Source organism: Porites lutea, chromosome 8 (genome assembly GCF_958299795.1).
Source record: "Porites lutea chromosome 8, jaPorLute2.1, whole genome shotgun sequence".
NCBI classification, from domain to species: Eukaryota; Metazoa; Cnidaria; class Anthozoa; order Scleractinia; family Poritidae; genus Porites; species Porites lutea.
The window spans coordinates 8,573,329-8,586,698 of record NC_133208.1 but is presented as its reverse complement, the minus strand read 5'-3'; the positions used below and the strand labels follow the sequence as shown (position 1 = coordinate 8,586,698).

Sequence of the window (13,370 nt, the reverse complement as noted above, 5' to 3'; positions counted from 1 at the left end):
GTTCTTTCATATCATAGCCTTTGTTTTGATTTCAGATTTGTAACGAATAATGTAGGTAATACCATGCACTCACGTGGGAATACTGAAATAAAGCTGTTGTTGTTGTCGTTGTTTCTGATGAGTTGAATTCACTTGTCAATGTCCGAAGAAGGAGAAGAAATTATCCACCACACCTTGGATTACTGACGAGATCTTAGCTAAAATCAACTACGCACCCACCAAGACAAACTCAAGACCCAAAGGTGCTTATTTTGACCCAGAATTTCTTCCCCCCCCCGCCGCCAAATCAAGGAAAACGAGACACGAATCGTGCAGCTAAAATGGCGGCGGCTATCCTCACACGCGGGCCAATTCGATCAGCCACCCGCTAACTCAGTTATCATGGTAACTTACCCCGCCGTAGAGGACATGTTTCTCCTAAGCTTTTCTTTTGTCAAATTCGTATGGAGGCGACTGATGATATTTCCAATTCAAGCGAAGTTGGATTCCGCAGTTTTGTCTCTTACTGCGTCGACTCTGGTGGAGCCCAGGCCCTCTCTATTGAAGGGCGCGCAAAATAATTGTCCGTCTTTTTCTAAATAGCGTAAAACGGCGTAATCCGAGATTTGTTACCTTGTCATTAGGAAATTACCACATATTATTCACTGTAACTGGATAAGTAATGATTTGTGTACCGCTTGAATACTTACTGCAGCAGATAGCTGGCCAGTGGAGAAAGTCATTTGGGAAATTACCACATATTAATTTTCTGTCTGATTTTAGGAAAGGGCACCTTTCTCAGAGTCCCAACTATTGGCTAGAGTAGCTATCTAACGTGCCGTTATACAGTAGTGGTCATGCACGCAAGCATTGAAGTCATTGCACGCTGTTAGTTTATTGTTTTTCTGCTCCGGCCCATATAAGCTGTTAGGACAAGGGCCTCGGATGCAGGGGTGAGGGGAATAGGGGGAGAAGGGGTGTGGCTCATTAGCCAATTTCTACCATACTTGAAAGAAGCTTGGCCACTCTAAGGCCTTTTTGGTAATTTAGAAGTTAAGTCAATATTGAAACCACAGAAAAGACACACATTTGTTACAGACCCTCTTCTGTTGTAGGGTACCTTTTTCCAAAATCAGACAGATAATTAATAATTATAATTAATAATTAATTCTGTCTGATTTTAGAAAAAGGTACCTATCTCAGAATCCCAACCATTGGCTAGTGTAGCTTTCTAACTCACTGTCGTACCGGAACGGTCAAGCAGCAAACAGTAGTTTTCAACAACAACAACGATTTATTTATTAGCGAATGATAAAATGGTGCTATACAGTGAAACCCCTTGCCTAAGAACCTATATTTTACGAACCTGTTTAGTCTAGAAATTGAAACAATTTCTTAGTTTCTAAAATCTCTGAAAAAATTTGCTTGTACCCTTGGGCAAAAGTTAGATCAGTCACTGTTCAGAATCCTCTTTGAAGACATACCTGCATTATCGCTCTAACTGGACTGTTTAAATGCCAATGAGGTCAATACTTTAGGTTTTCTTTATATGGTCATTTTTACATAACGTCTTATTTGGTGTGCAGATTTTATATGAGGAATAAGCTGAACCACTAAATTCTCTTGGCTATATTGTATGTTTCTTATTCAGAACATTACCTATGTAAGAACCTAAATAGCCTTAACCTGTACTAACTACCATTTATATATTAAAAAGAATAACCTGTTTAGGATAACTTTGAAAAATCCAGGTTCTTAGTCTCTTGGTACGTTTTACTGTAAGACAAAGGCAAGGCGAAGGAAACTGAGGTGCTGCGTTAAAGAGGAAGCTAATTAGGACACACGATTAATGTTCAAGTGAAAGGTATATAATGATAACCTTCAATCGTCAATCTCGCTCCCCTCTTGGATACATGGTAGGGCAGCATAAAAACGCTCGGCACGTTCACTTAAATATTTTCTAGCTAGATTTAGACACTGCTGCTTTACATGTTCACGAATTGGCCTTAGTTCCTGCCTCAGTGTGGTCAGTAGGTCTATTCGCAGTGGAGTTGCTTGCCTTTTCTTTGTGTACGAAACTAGCCTGGGTTGCTGTTTTGGGTCAATAGTGAAACGCACGAAGGCGCAGTCGGGATGATCTACAACTTTCAGATTGCCCCTGTCATCAGGCTGTTCCCCAATTCCAACATTAATCCACGCGATTTCTTTGACCTCAAATTTCTCGTGCTGTAAATCTTCGTTTCTACTGACGTATTTTAACTTTAAAAATGACTTGTAGTCCTTTATCATGTCCAGACCTACCCAATAGACCTTGACGTTTGATAAACCACTGCTGACTAGAACGTTTTCCCAGTCTTTGGGTGTTTCAATTTTCTCTTGGGCGTTAAAAACTTTTTGAATGTTTCCAAAATATCTATCGCACACACTATACGAGTGGCCCTCCAACAAAAATTTTAAGTCTGTTCGTAGGAAGTCTCCTCTTATGACCAGGTAATCCATATAAAAAAATAGAAAGTTTTGCTTAAACTGAGCCGGAGAATTGTCACACCACACTATAAGATGGTCATACCTGTCTCGGCCTTGCTCCGTCTGAAGTTTTTTGAGAAAATAGTCCAAGATTGAGATCACTTCATTTGGGCCTGCACCAGCAATAGACTCGTCGTACATAAAACAGTCTATGACCTCCTGGTTTGCGCAGTATATACCCATTAGGCTTGTTCTGAGCTTTTTTGAGTAATACCAGTCTTGAGAAGACACCTTTGGTGTAGGTAAGCTTTTGTGAAAATCCATATGCAAAGTAAGCGTTTTCGAGGCCATTTTAGTCCATGCAAACGGGCCTGACTACGTGAAGCTTAACACATCGTGCCCTCTTTAACGCAGCACTCAGTTTACTTTGAAACTTATGTCTTCAGTTATTTACAGCTTGCGCTAGTGGCTCGATATTCAAAAAAAAAAAACTACCGTAATCACTTACGTTTGCGACAGTCATTGGAAGAGAAACTTAAGAGAGCGCGCACAGGTCCGTTGACCTTGCACACAGTTGTCTTCACATTAGGGACCCTAAGCAAAGACGACTTTGAGCGATGCACGTCAACCGGAAGTGAGGCCTTCTCTTCTTTTATATGCCTTGACGCTAAAAAATTTGTATTGCTAAGTTTCTTTTCTCTTATAAAGACGATTTGCCCGGGATTTTGAACCCATCCACTGCCCAATGTTGCAAAAAGCCCACTTCCGGTTGACGTCCGTCGCTCAAAAACGCTGTTGCTTAAGCTCCCTATTGGAGCCAAGAGTCACGTTTGCGGCAAACGGCAAACGTGAACTTCTACCACCTGACCAAGTGTTCCCTGTTTCTTGTTGTGAAATTCTCAACTTGAATCTGACGTTTGTTCTTTTCCGTAAAGGAGACTCTAAATATCTCTGTTCAGTCTGCCATGGCTCACGGTTTCCTGTACTTCTTTGAACTGAAATTGTATGTGTTTTAGTGAATCTTTTTTCGTAATGCGGTGTGTATTTTGTATCAGTACGGGGACTTTTTTATGTAATGAATAATTGAAAGGGATGACAATTCGAGGAGGGCGATTTTTTTAAAACAGATATATAACAAATACGCAACCCTTTTCCGGATTCAGGCCCATGTTTCATGGTAGGAGGGAGGGCTACCCACCTATCATAAGGCATAGGAAGGTTGTACTTTCCTCACGTTAACAAAGCCTTGATCTGAGAGATGCGATTAGCTTTGGTAAGCTAAGGTAATAGGCCCTTTGCAGCTAGTCATTCACGTGGTACAAAACCGCCGTGCTGGAGAGGGAAAGTCGCACTGGGACAAGACTAACAAAGAAAATTACCATTTAAAATTATGCCGGTATGTCTTTTGTTTGTCTTGTCCCAGTGCGACTTTTGCTCTCCAGCATGGCGGTTTTGTACCACATGAATGGCTAGCTGCAGAGGGCCTATTACTAGTGCCATCAAATCGCAAACTACAAAGTTACCCACCTTCTCTCAAATCAACTCGAACTCAGCAAGTACAAATTCTTTCAACACTTTATTCACCTTAACTATACTGAGTTTTAAACTCTTCCGACATTTTCTTGACCTTCAAGCTAAAGCAAAGAGGAAATCAGCGTCGACAATCCATCTGCTAACTTTCATCTGTACACCCATTGACCCGTTTCTTAGACAGAACAAACATGTCATACTTTAAGGCAGCATATCTCCTTTCGCCCTCAATTAAATGATTTTGACGTTCTGTTCTTATTCTTTGAAGTTCTTCTTCATTACTGGCGCCGTCCTCGGTTGCGCCGTTTGTCATTCGTCCTATCGTGTTTAAGGTCCTGTCACAAACCTGACATGTGTCTTCTCGTGGTTTTCCAAAACCCAACCTGTTGCCGAGATCTTCGTTGAACACGTTCCTGAAGGTAGTAAAACTTATAACAGGACCTTTGTTTTTCTTTCCCAAACGTGTCGAGGTGAAATTCGGGTGTTGTCTAGTAAACTGTCCCCACATTCGACGCATAGTTGTCGGCGTATCAAAAAATTGTTTTTCCGTTCGCGCCCTTCTGTAGTGCGAGTGGTTTGCCGAATGGGAACAGATAAACAGAGACGTGGCTATTTTTAGCTGTCGTCCGCATCCACTGCTACCCAGGGAAAGTAATGTACACGTGAAAAAGTCAGATTGATTGTTCCACGAAAGCACACGTAATTATCGTAAGTTTTTGTCGTCGTTAGAATTGCAATCGCCACAATTGAAAAAGACACCATATTTCACATCCCTGATGAGGGCTCTGCAGTTCTTGATTTATTGTTGTTGTTGTCGTTATTATTTTTATTATTGTCATTATTACTATCATCAACATCTGAGCCTTTGCATCGTGCTTTCCTTAAGAAAAGCTTCACAAAGACTGAGACTAACCCTTAGTCCTAAGGTATTGACTTCAGTTTCTAGGTCTTCGTATTCTGAGAGTTTTTCAGTGACCTTAACAGAGGTGGTCTTGTCTAAACGCTTTGTAACGTAGTTTGCACGTCATGTTTTCGTGATCTTAGATGACAATGTCTGGTCTCTAAGTAGCGAATCCTTGGTCGGTGTGTATTTGCATCTTCCTTAGAAATGTAACATCTTCATGTTCTACAACTGTCTATTGGCTTAAATAGATCATACCATTTTCCTGGCATCTTTTAATATGATATTAAAATTCTGCCATATCTTCCAATGAATGCACTTGCGGCCTGATCATGGCTATGGATAAACCCAGAGCCCGGAGCACTAGCCTGTTCCAGGTGTTCAGATAGTAGAGTACAGTGTTCAAATGGTGGGGGAGTCAGTTAATTTAACACGCTCTACTGTCTGAACGCTTGGAACAGGGTAGTGGAGCACTTATTTATTTTTTGTGAATTTCTGGAGAATGAAGGGCGGTGGGAGGTGAGAGAAAGGCACTTATTTAAACCGGGCTTCTCTCCTTCTTATACAGCACTTGTTATAATACATAAATTTATTGGAGATCCACGTACTGTATACTGTATATTTTGTAAGGAGAGGTGTTAAGGAAAAGGGGGCTGCAATAGTAAACCCTTCTTTGATTATTATTATTTTCCAATATGGTCACTTTATTGAAAAGGCAAGTTAGTGTCAAACTTAATACCGCTATCGATCCCAGTGGATCAAATAAACCCCACAAGACGAGAAAATAGCACAATTTTTTGTGTTATTCCTGATAAGAATTTCTTTTTTTCCTCATCGTTCCAGCAAACTCTATTACGTTGACAATTACGGTACTTGCATGTGGCATTGTCAAACTTAACTAACCCTGTGGTTCAATTAATTCAATCTTGGCTGAAAGTTATACTGTACAAAGTAATTCTTATGGATGACAATGGCACAAAACTTCCCATTTGTTTATTTTATTGTTCAAATGGCAGTCTTGACTGAATTTGACCGTAAATAGTTTAGTGGCAACTTGATCCCATCTGATCTGGAACCAGGGCAGGCTGAAAGACAAAATGTGAAAAAAATTAAAAGAAATTTCGTTTTGAGCTACAACACCCCCTGCCACGCCCCCAAACCACCAACACAGCCAATTTTATGCTAATAAATAGCCTGTATACAGACCCCCTCCCTCCCTGCAGGAAAAAATCGGAGAAGGGAGGGAGGGGGGGGTACTGCACACAGGCTAGCTGATAAAGAGAGAGACTGGAACTCTCAAAATTGAAGCACAATTCTCCAACCGCACGTTTATGGTATATCTATGTGTTACTGTTGCTTTTCTACCCATTGACTGTCTAACCCAACTCCAGTCAGAAGAAGCCACCCCCAACATTCTTGTGCTGTAGGAAGTGATACGTGTACATCTCCATCCAAGAGGATTAAGGAGTGAATTTGGCTAGCCACGTATATTTAGGGGCTATCTACTGTGTTTGACTCCTCAACTAGTACAGCAAAACACTGGCCCATTTCCAACCTGTCTTAAGCTTGTCATGGCTAACTGGAGGGTGGCACTGGTTTCTTCTGCAAAGTCTCTAGCAGTGTACACAGTTGCTGTGTGGATAAAATGAATACAATAAAAATTCTTTTATACTGCACTTTAAAAGCTGGAGCTGGCTATTTGTGCAAGCAAAACTTGAATCCAACTTCCTTCTTGAAGGAATGGTTTCAATTACCAAAAATAACGCTAATACAGTGAATGTACTAGTAGGATGTCTAGTCCTCTAGGCTTTTGACTAAACATGAATGGAATCATTACACTGAGAAAAGATTGATTTCCGGCATGAAATGGTTTAATCTTAAGTCTCTGCCTTAGCCATTAGAATGTATCATCTGGGCTGGTAATTAGCAGTGTGTGCAGATTAGGCAGCCAGAAAAAACTAGACATTGCGATTTTCTCCCCATTTGTGTGAAAAAAAATCCAGGACATAAAATCAATACTGATCTGGTACAACCGACCAGTCTCGGTGAGATTAAGAACTTACAAAAACACCAGCCGAAGAATTTTCTACCTTTTCTCGCCATTACCAACCTTTTACAGAGCAAAAATCATGCAGGGACTACATTCTGTGATTTGATACCTTTCATTCCTTTATTGACCCTGTTTATTGTAACCGAGGCGGTGTCTGGCATGGGCTTTTTGACCAGTCCCCATAATTCTCTTAAGGGTCAGTGAGATCTTGAGGTGGTTTTCACCTTTGAGATCCAGCTGCAATGCTAAAAGGTCCTTTGGCTCTTCTTTTAAGATTAGGGATGGGTTTCAATTCAGGCATATAATTATGTGAATAGCTTATACTTCAGCACACCCCATACCAAGTACACAAAATAATAGACTACTGTAAGCATTTACATACCACAAGTAAAAATAATGTTTCCACTTCCTTTCCCCAGAAGATACTGCGGGTGATTGTTTATGTGGTCTGTCAGAATGTGGCATAAGTAGTGGTCCCCCTGGATTCAAGAAGGAAAATCAACACTGAAACCTGAACCTGAATGAGGCAATCTTGAGGTTGTCTATATGTTCAAAAAGACTATCTGCTTGACAATCGGAGGAAAAGACCCCTGATGAATCTTAAAACCTTGTTGTGTATGTCCAACAGTTTAATTCTCTGATCAACTAGGAGAATAATAAAGTTTACATCTCCAACAACATTAGTACCATGCTGTGGAGATTGAAGGATTAATCGCTTGCTTATAATACGGAATCCTTTATTTCAATATGTGGAATAGACAGAAAAGACCAACATAAACTGCAGCAATTAACAATCTTTGGGCTATACAAACAAGTATGGAGGGTCAATGGTTTTTTGTTCCAGTGTACTCCTGTGATTATCTTTGCTTTGCAATGCAACAGTATCTCGATGACTCACACTTTGTTTCTGATAGATGCCGACATTTATTATTCCATTTCACATTTCATTACTCCCCCCAAACGTGAGTTTAAAACAGTGTTTTTAATCTGTGTTGCTTTGAACAAGCGTGAGCAGCACAAGATGAACAATTATTCTGATGCATTCAGCTGAATTGTTATGTTGCTAAGGGAATGTCATGCTTGATTCCGTGTGGGTTATGTAAACACAAGACCAATTGCCATGTCTACGAAACGAATATAGGAGGAAACTTGTACAACCTCATGAAAAGCCTTTATTGCAACTCGACATGTTCCATCAAAATCGGTGAAAACAAAACACAGCCTTTTTCATATTCCAGAGGTGTACGCCAAGGCTGTATTTTAAGCCCTCTTTTATTTAACCTCTATTTAAACAAACTACCACATTTATTTGAAAACACCTTACCTGACCCAGTGTAGCGTGCTTGTTTCGACTCATGTTTTTAAGAACGAGTTATGTCATATGTGTGGCGTGCTTGTTTTGACTCATGGCACGATTAGACTTCTGGAGAATGAATTTTGTTCTTCCAAATGGGGAAAAGATAAATTCACTTTTGTACGCAGATGATTTAGTTATTCTATCTAGATCGAAAACTGGATTACAGAACTGTTTAAGTTTAAATGCGCTTTCCTTGTATTGTGACAAATGGAAGCTAAAAATTAATCCGAAGAAAACAAAAATTATGATATTCCAGAAAGGCGCAAAAAAATCTATTGACATCAAATTCAACATAGGCAGTGAGTCAATTGAAATTGTCCAAGAATACACTTATTTAGGTACACGTTTAACTCCAACGGGAAACTTTACACTTGCACTCGAACGCTTAAAAGAAAAGGCCCTTCACGCGTTTTCTAGTATTCGGAAGCGGACAATTCTTAACAAACTTAATCCTAATACCGCATCCCATATTTTTGACATCATGGTATTCCCAATCTTAAGTTACAACAGTGAGGTATGGGGAGTGTACACCAAGCAAGATTTTAAAAAATAGGATAGCTCCCCAATAGAAAAAATCCACCTCAAATTCTGTAAACGTTACTTAGAGGTTAACAATAAGGCCTCTAACATAGCTTGCAGAGCTGAACTTGATAGATTGCCGCTGCTTATCCCGATAAATCAGAAAATTATGAAATATTTTGTTTACCTCAACAACAAAGATAATGACTCTATGGTCAAACAGTCTTTCCTTATGTCAAAGAATCTACATTCAGGATATTTTTCCAATTTCATAAACATGTTTGAACAATACAATCTAACCAGTTTAGATGCTCAGTCTCTAGGTAATGATAAAATTAGACGATATACCACAGAAATGAGAGAGAAATATCTATCTTTTTGGCGGCAAAGCCTTGAAAATTCAAAAAAACTAGAATTTTATAAAACTTTTAAAGATGAATATTCTACATCTGATTATCTCTACCAGCTAAGACATTATGACGAACGACAGAATTTTGTTAAATTTAAAATAAGTAATCACAAACTTATGATTGCACATGGTCGATATCAAATCGATCATTTGCCAAGAGAAAATAGATTACGTCCCTTATGTAACTCAAATCAGGTAGAAGATGAGATTCTTTGCCTCTTTCAATGTGACAAATACTCAGTACAGAGACAGGCATTTATTAATCAAATCAATCGAATAATACCTGACTTTGACAAGAAATCATCTCCAGAAAGCATAAAACTGATAATGAATTCGAAGGAACATCATGTTAGTTATGACGTTTGTTTCCTCCAGTATAAAAATACGTGATTCACTGTTAGTAATGTAACTGAATTTTTCTAGATTTTTATTAGTGCTGTTTGTTTTATATTTTGATTGTCATATGCATGCTTTTGCAATACTGTAAAATGATGCGGTCATGCAAATAAAGCAATTTATTACCATTACGAAACGAAAGCGGTCTGTTCTCTTAACAAAGGACATGCAAACGATTATTTCACCTTTAGAGAAAGGCGAGAAAGGAACAACAAATTTAGCACTCGCGTTTAAAATCGGCAAGCAGCAGATCTCAGGTATACGCAAAAACAATGCGAAGGTCCTGAAATTCACCGACAGCATCGAGATGAGCGAAGGATAATTGAAAAGAAATGCTAGAGAAATATTGACAACATCGACCCTATCCAAATAATGCAGCTTCGAAAAAATGATGGACTTTGCTATGCGACCACGTTGTTCGTTAAAACAAACTAGTATGCTTGAACATTTTAGAGTGCTGTAAATGCACGAACATGTGAAACAGGACCTTTTTTTTTATTTGAAAATACATAACATACAGACTGTACAAAAATGCAAGTAGGACCTCACTGGTAACGAAATTTTGTTTTCTCTACTCCCTGTTTTTACATTATTGCCTCGTTGATATTCATACGTTCGATTATCCGGACTATTTACTATTTAAGTCGAGGTTCGACCGTAAGAGAATTCTGTGTGTATGCTTTGGCTATATTCCTCGATGATCTTCAAAATAATTTTAAAATACATATGTTTTTTTTTGTTGTTGTTGTTTGTTTTTACTACATTCTGCAAATTATATTCAGACAGGTGTTGTGGTCCGGTTTTAGCACGCAGGTTCGATACTACCGTATTTTATTCATATAATCTTGAGTTTCATTAGTGTTATAAGAATAAACAACACAAGCTTGTAAGCACAGCTCCCATGAGAGACGAGAACGGATTTCGCAATACAATTTGTACTGCAGTGTCCAATGAATGTAACACTGTAACTGTTTGCTTACCGATTATAACGATGTACAAAGAAACCCTGAATCTTGGAATATTCCTTGCTCGATCCCTCTGCGGCTGAGATCCTGGAGATCGCCATATTTGATTTTAGACACAACTGAATTATGGGTGCAGCACAGGTCACCCAGATAGTTAGGGCCTGTTGATAGATGCTAATCTTTGCGGACAGAGGTTAACAGTGGGGTTGGCGAAAAACTGTGCGTTTTATATTATAGAGAGTGAAGTTCGCGCTGGGAGGGTTTTCTTGTTTGTGAGAAAGTGTATTCTTACGTAATGGAGTAGGCCATTTGCACGTGGTGTCATTTTACCATTATCAGGGTATTGCTTTCTTGTGCAAGTTAAGGCTTTTGTTATTAAAACCTTACTGGGACCACCAAATTTAAATAGAAAAGAAAAAACGAAATGAATTCTGGTCTTAGTAGTAAAAATAAAGGGATACGTCATCGTACAAATGGCCCACAGAGCTGTCGCCCGGGCGAAGCCTGGGTTTTTGCCCCGTTTGGGGCAATTACACAGTCCTCCGCGGCCATGCGCAACTTCGCTGCAGGAGATGACGGTGAGTGAAACTGCATTAGTTTTTTTGTTTTTTGTTTTACTCTCACAAGTAGAAGTCTTGACGTTTTTGTCAGTCTTTAAATGCCGGTAACTCTGGGAGACACTCGAGCAAAAGCTCTTGGTTCTTGCCGCAAAAGTTACCGGCAGGTAATTGGGGTTAAAACGAGAACGGTAAATAGGACATCTTGCATGGAAACCGCAAGAGGTGCTCCGAATATTTCTCTCTCAAAGCTACTATTAACTTGAACCAGTTAACAAACTTTAGTAATGCTAGTATTTTATGCTGCAATACTTCTTTCTCTGAATTGCCGTTGCTTATTATTTATTATTATTATTATTATTATTATTATTATTATTATTATTATTATTATCTTTTTTCACCAGAGAGGGAGTAAAGCAGTGGTCACTGCACTAAAGGAGCCTAAAGAACTTTGACCCTCTCGAAAAAAAACAGACCCAACGGACAATACAAGGACCACGAAAATAGCATACTAGATTGTTTACAAACCCTGTGTGCTTTAAGAAACCTTTTCTGACCAAATGAGAAAGATCACCATGGCAGATTATCCACTACAAGAGATAGCTAACACTTGTGTTATTTCTGTCTGATTTCACCTAAAAAGGTACCTATCTAGGAATTCCAGCCGTTGGCTAGTGTAGCTATCTAACTTACCGCCATACAGTAGTGGTGACGCACGCAAGCATTGAAATCAGTGCATACTTTTTGTTTGTTATACTCCTCCCATATTAGTTGTTGGGACAAGGGCCTCAGAAGCAGGTGGGGGGGGGGGGGGGGGGGGGGTGGGGGGTTTCAGGGGAAAGGGGCATGATTCGCTGGCCAACCTCTACCACACTTGAACGAACCTTAGCCACTCTAAGGCCTTTTTGGTAATTCAGAAGTTAAGTCAATTTGGAGACCACAGAGAAGACATCCATTTTTTACAGAGCCTCTTCAGTTGTAGGGTACCTTTTTCCAAAATCAGACAGATTATTAACCCCAACAGATAAGCAATGATGTGTATACTGCTTCAATATTCACTGCAGCAGATAGGTGGCCATTAGAGAAGGTGGATGAGTATTCATTGGTGCAGTTAGCTGGTCATTTGGGAAATCACCACGTATTAATTCACCCTAACAGATAAGCAATGATTTGTGTACTGCTTCAATATTCACTGCAGCAGATAGCTGGCTATTAGAGAAAGCTGTTGAGTACATTCATATTGGTGCAGTTACCTTGTCATTAGGAAATTACCACATATTATTCACTGTAACTGGATAAGTAATGATTTGTGTACCGCTTGAATACTTACTGCAGCAGATAGCTGGCCAGTGGAGAAAGTGGTTGAGTGTTCATTGAGGCGGTTACCTAGTCATTTGGGAAATTACCACATATTAATTTTCTGTCTGATTTTAGAAAAGGGCACCTTTCTCAGAGTCCCAACTATTGGCTAGAGTAGCGTTATACAGTAGTGGTCATGCACGCAAGCATTGAAGTCATTGCATGCTGTTAGTTTATTGTTTTTCTGCTCCAGCCCATATAAGCTGTTAGGACAAGGGCCTCGGATGCAGGGGTGAGGGGAATAGGGGGAGAAGGGGTGTGGCTCATTAGCCAGTTTCTACCATACTTGAAAGAAGCTTGGCCACTCTAAGGCCTTTTTGGTAATTTAGAAGTTAAGTCGATATTGGAACCACAGAAAAGACATACATTTGTTACAGACCCCCTTCTGTTGTAGGGTACCTTTTTCCAAAATCAGACAGATATATAAATATATATATATATATAATCAAATCAACAAGTTTAAACTTATGCAACTCAGGCTTTAAGCTACTCTTGGATAGGGGAGATTTGGGAAGTTTAGTCTAGTAAAGAGTCGTGTTCGTCTTAGCCCGGTTAAGTCATGGACAATTTCAAGATGAGAACTCAAGTTGGACACACCAGGTTTGCCACAGAGCGGACAAATTCGAGGAAACGTTCGAGGCATGACTGCTTATGAAAAATGACTCACAGTTAACAGAATCATTTAATATATAGTTATTTTACAATGGTGGGGAGTACTTAAGAGAATTCAGGGGTACAGGCAGGGTACAGGAAGGGTACAGTAGGGGTACAGGAAGGGTACAGGAGGGGTACAGGAAGGGTACAGGAGGGTTACAGGAAGGGTACAGGAGGGGTACAGGAGGGGTACAGGAAGGGTACAGTAGGGGTACAGGAAGGGTACAG

At 39.7% G+C, this 13,370-nt stretch overlaps 2 long non-coding RNA genes across 2 annotated transcripts in view; both read right to left on the bottom strand.

Moving 5' to 3' along the window:
- The window catches only part of LOC140946929 (uncharacterized), a 6,607-nt gene extending 6,055 nt beyond the window's left edge, over positions 1-552 (bottom strand). Inside the window, exon 1 of the long non-coding RNA XR_012166879.1 lies at positions 394-552. This is a non-coding gene — a long non-coding RNA (uncharacterized lncRNA). The remainder of the gene's footprint in view (positions 1-393) is intronic.
- A 5,681-nt stretch (positions 553-6,233) lies between these two features.
- LOC140946933 (uncharacterized) lies at positions 6,234-11,452 on the bottom strand. Its single transcript, XR_012166884.1, has 3 exons — positions 10,588-11,452; positions 7,309-7,405; positions 6,234-6,508 (listed from the first exon to the last, which is right to left on the bottom strand). It is a non-coding gene; the product is annotated as an uncharacterized lncRNA (long non-coding RNA).
- Positions 11,453-13,370: the final 1,918 nt, after the last annotated feature.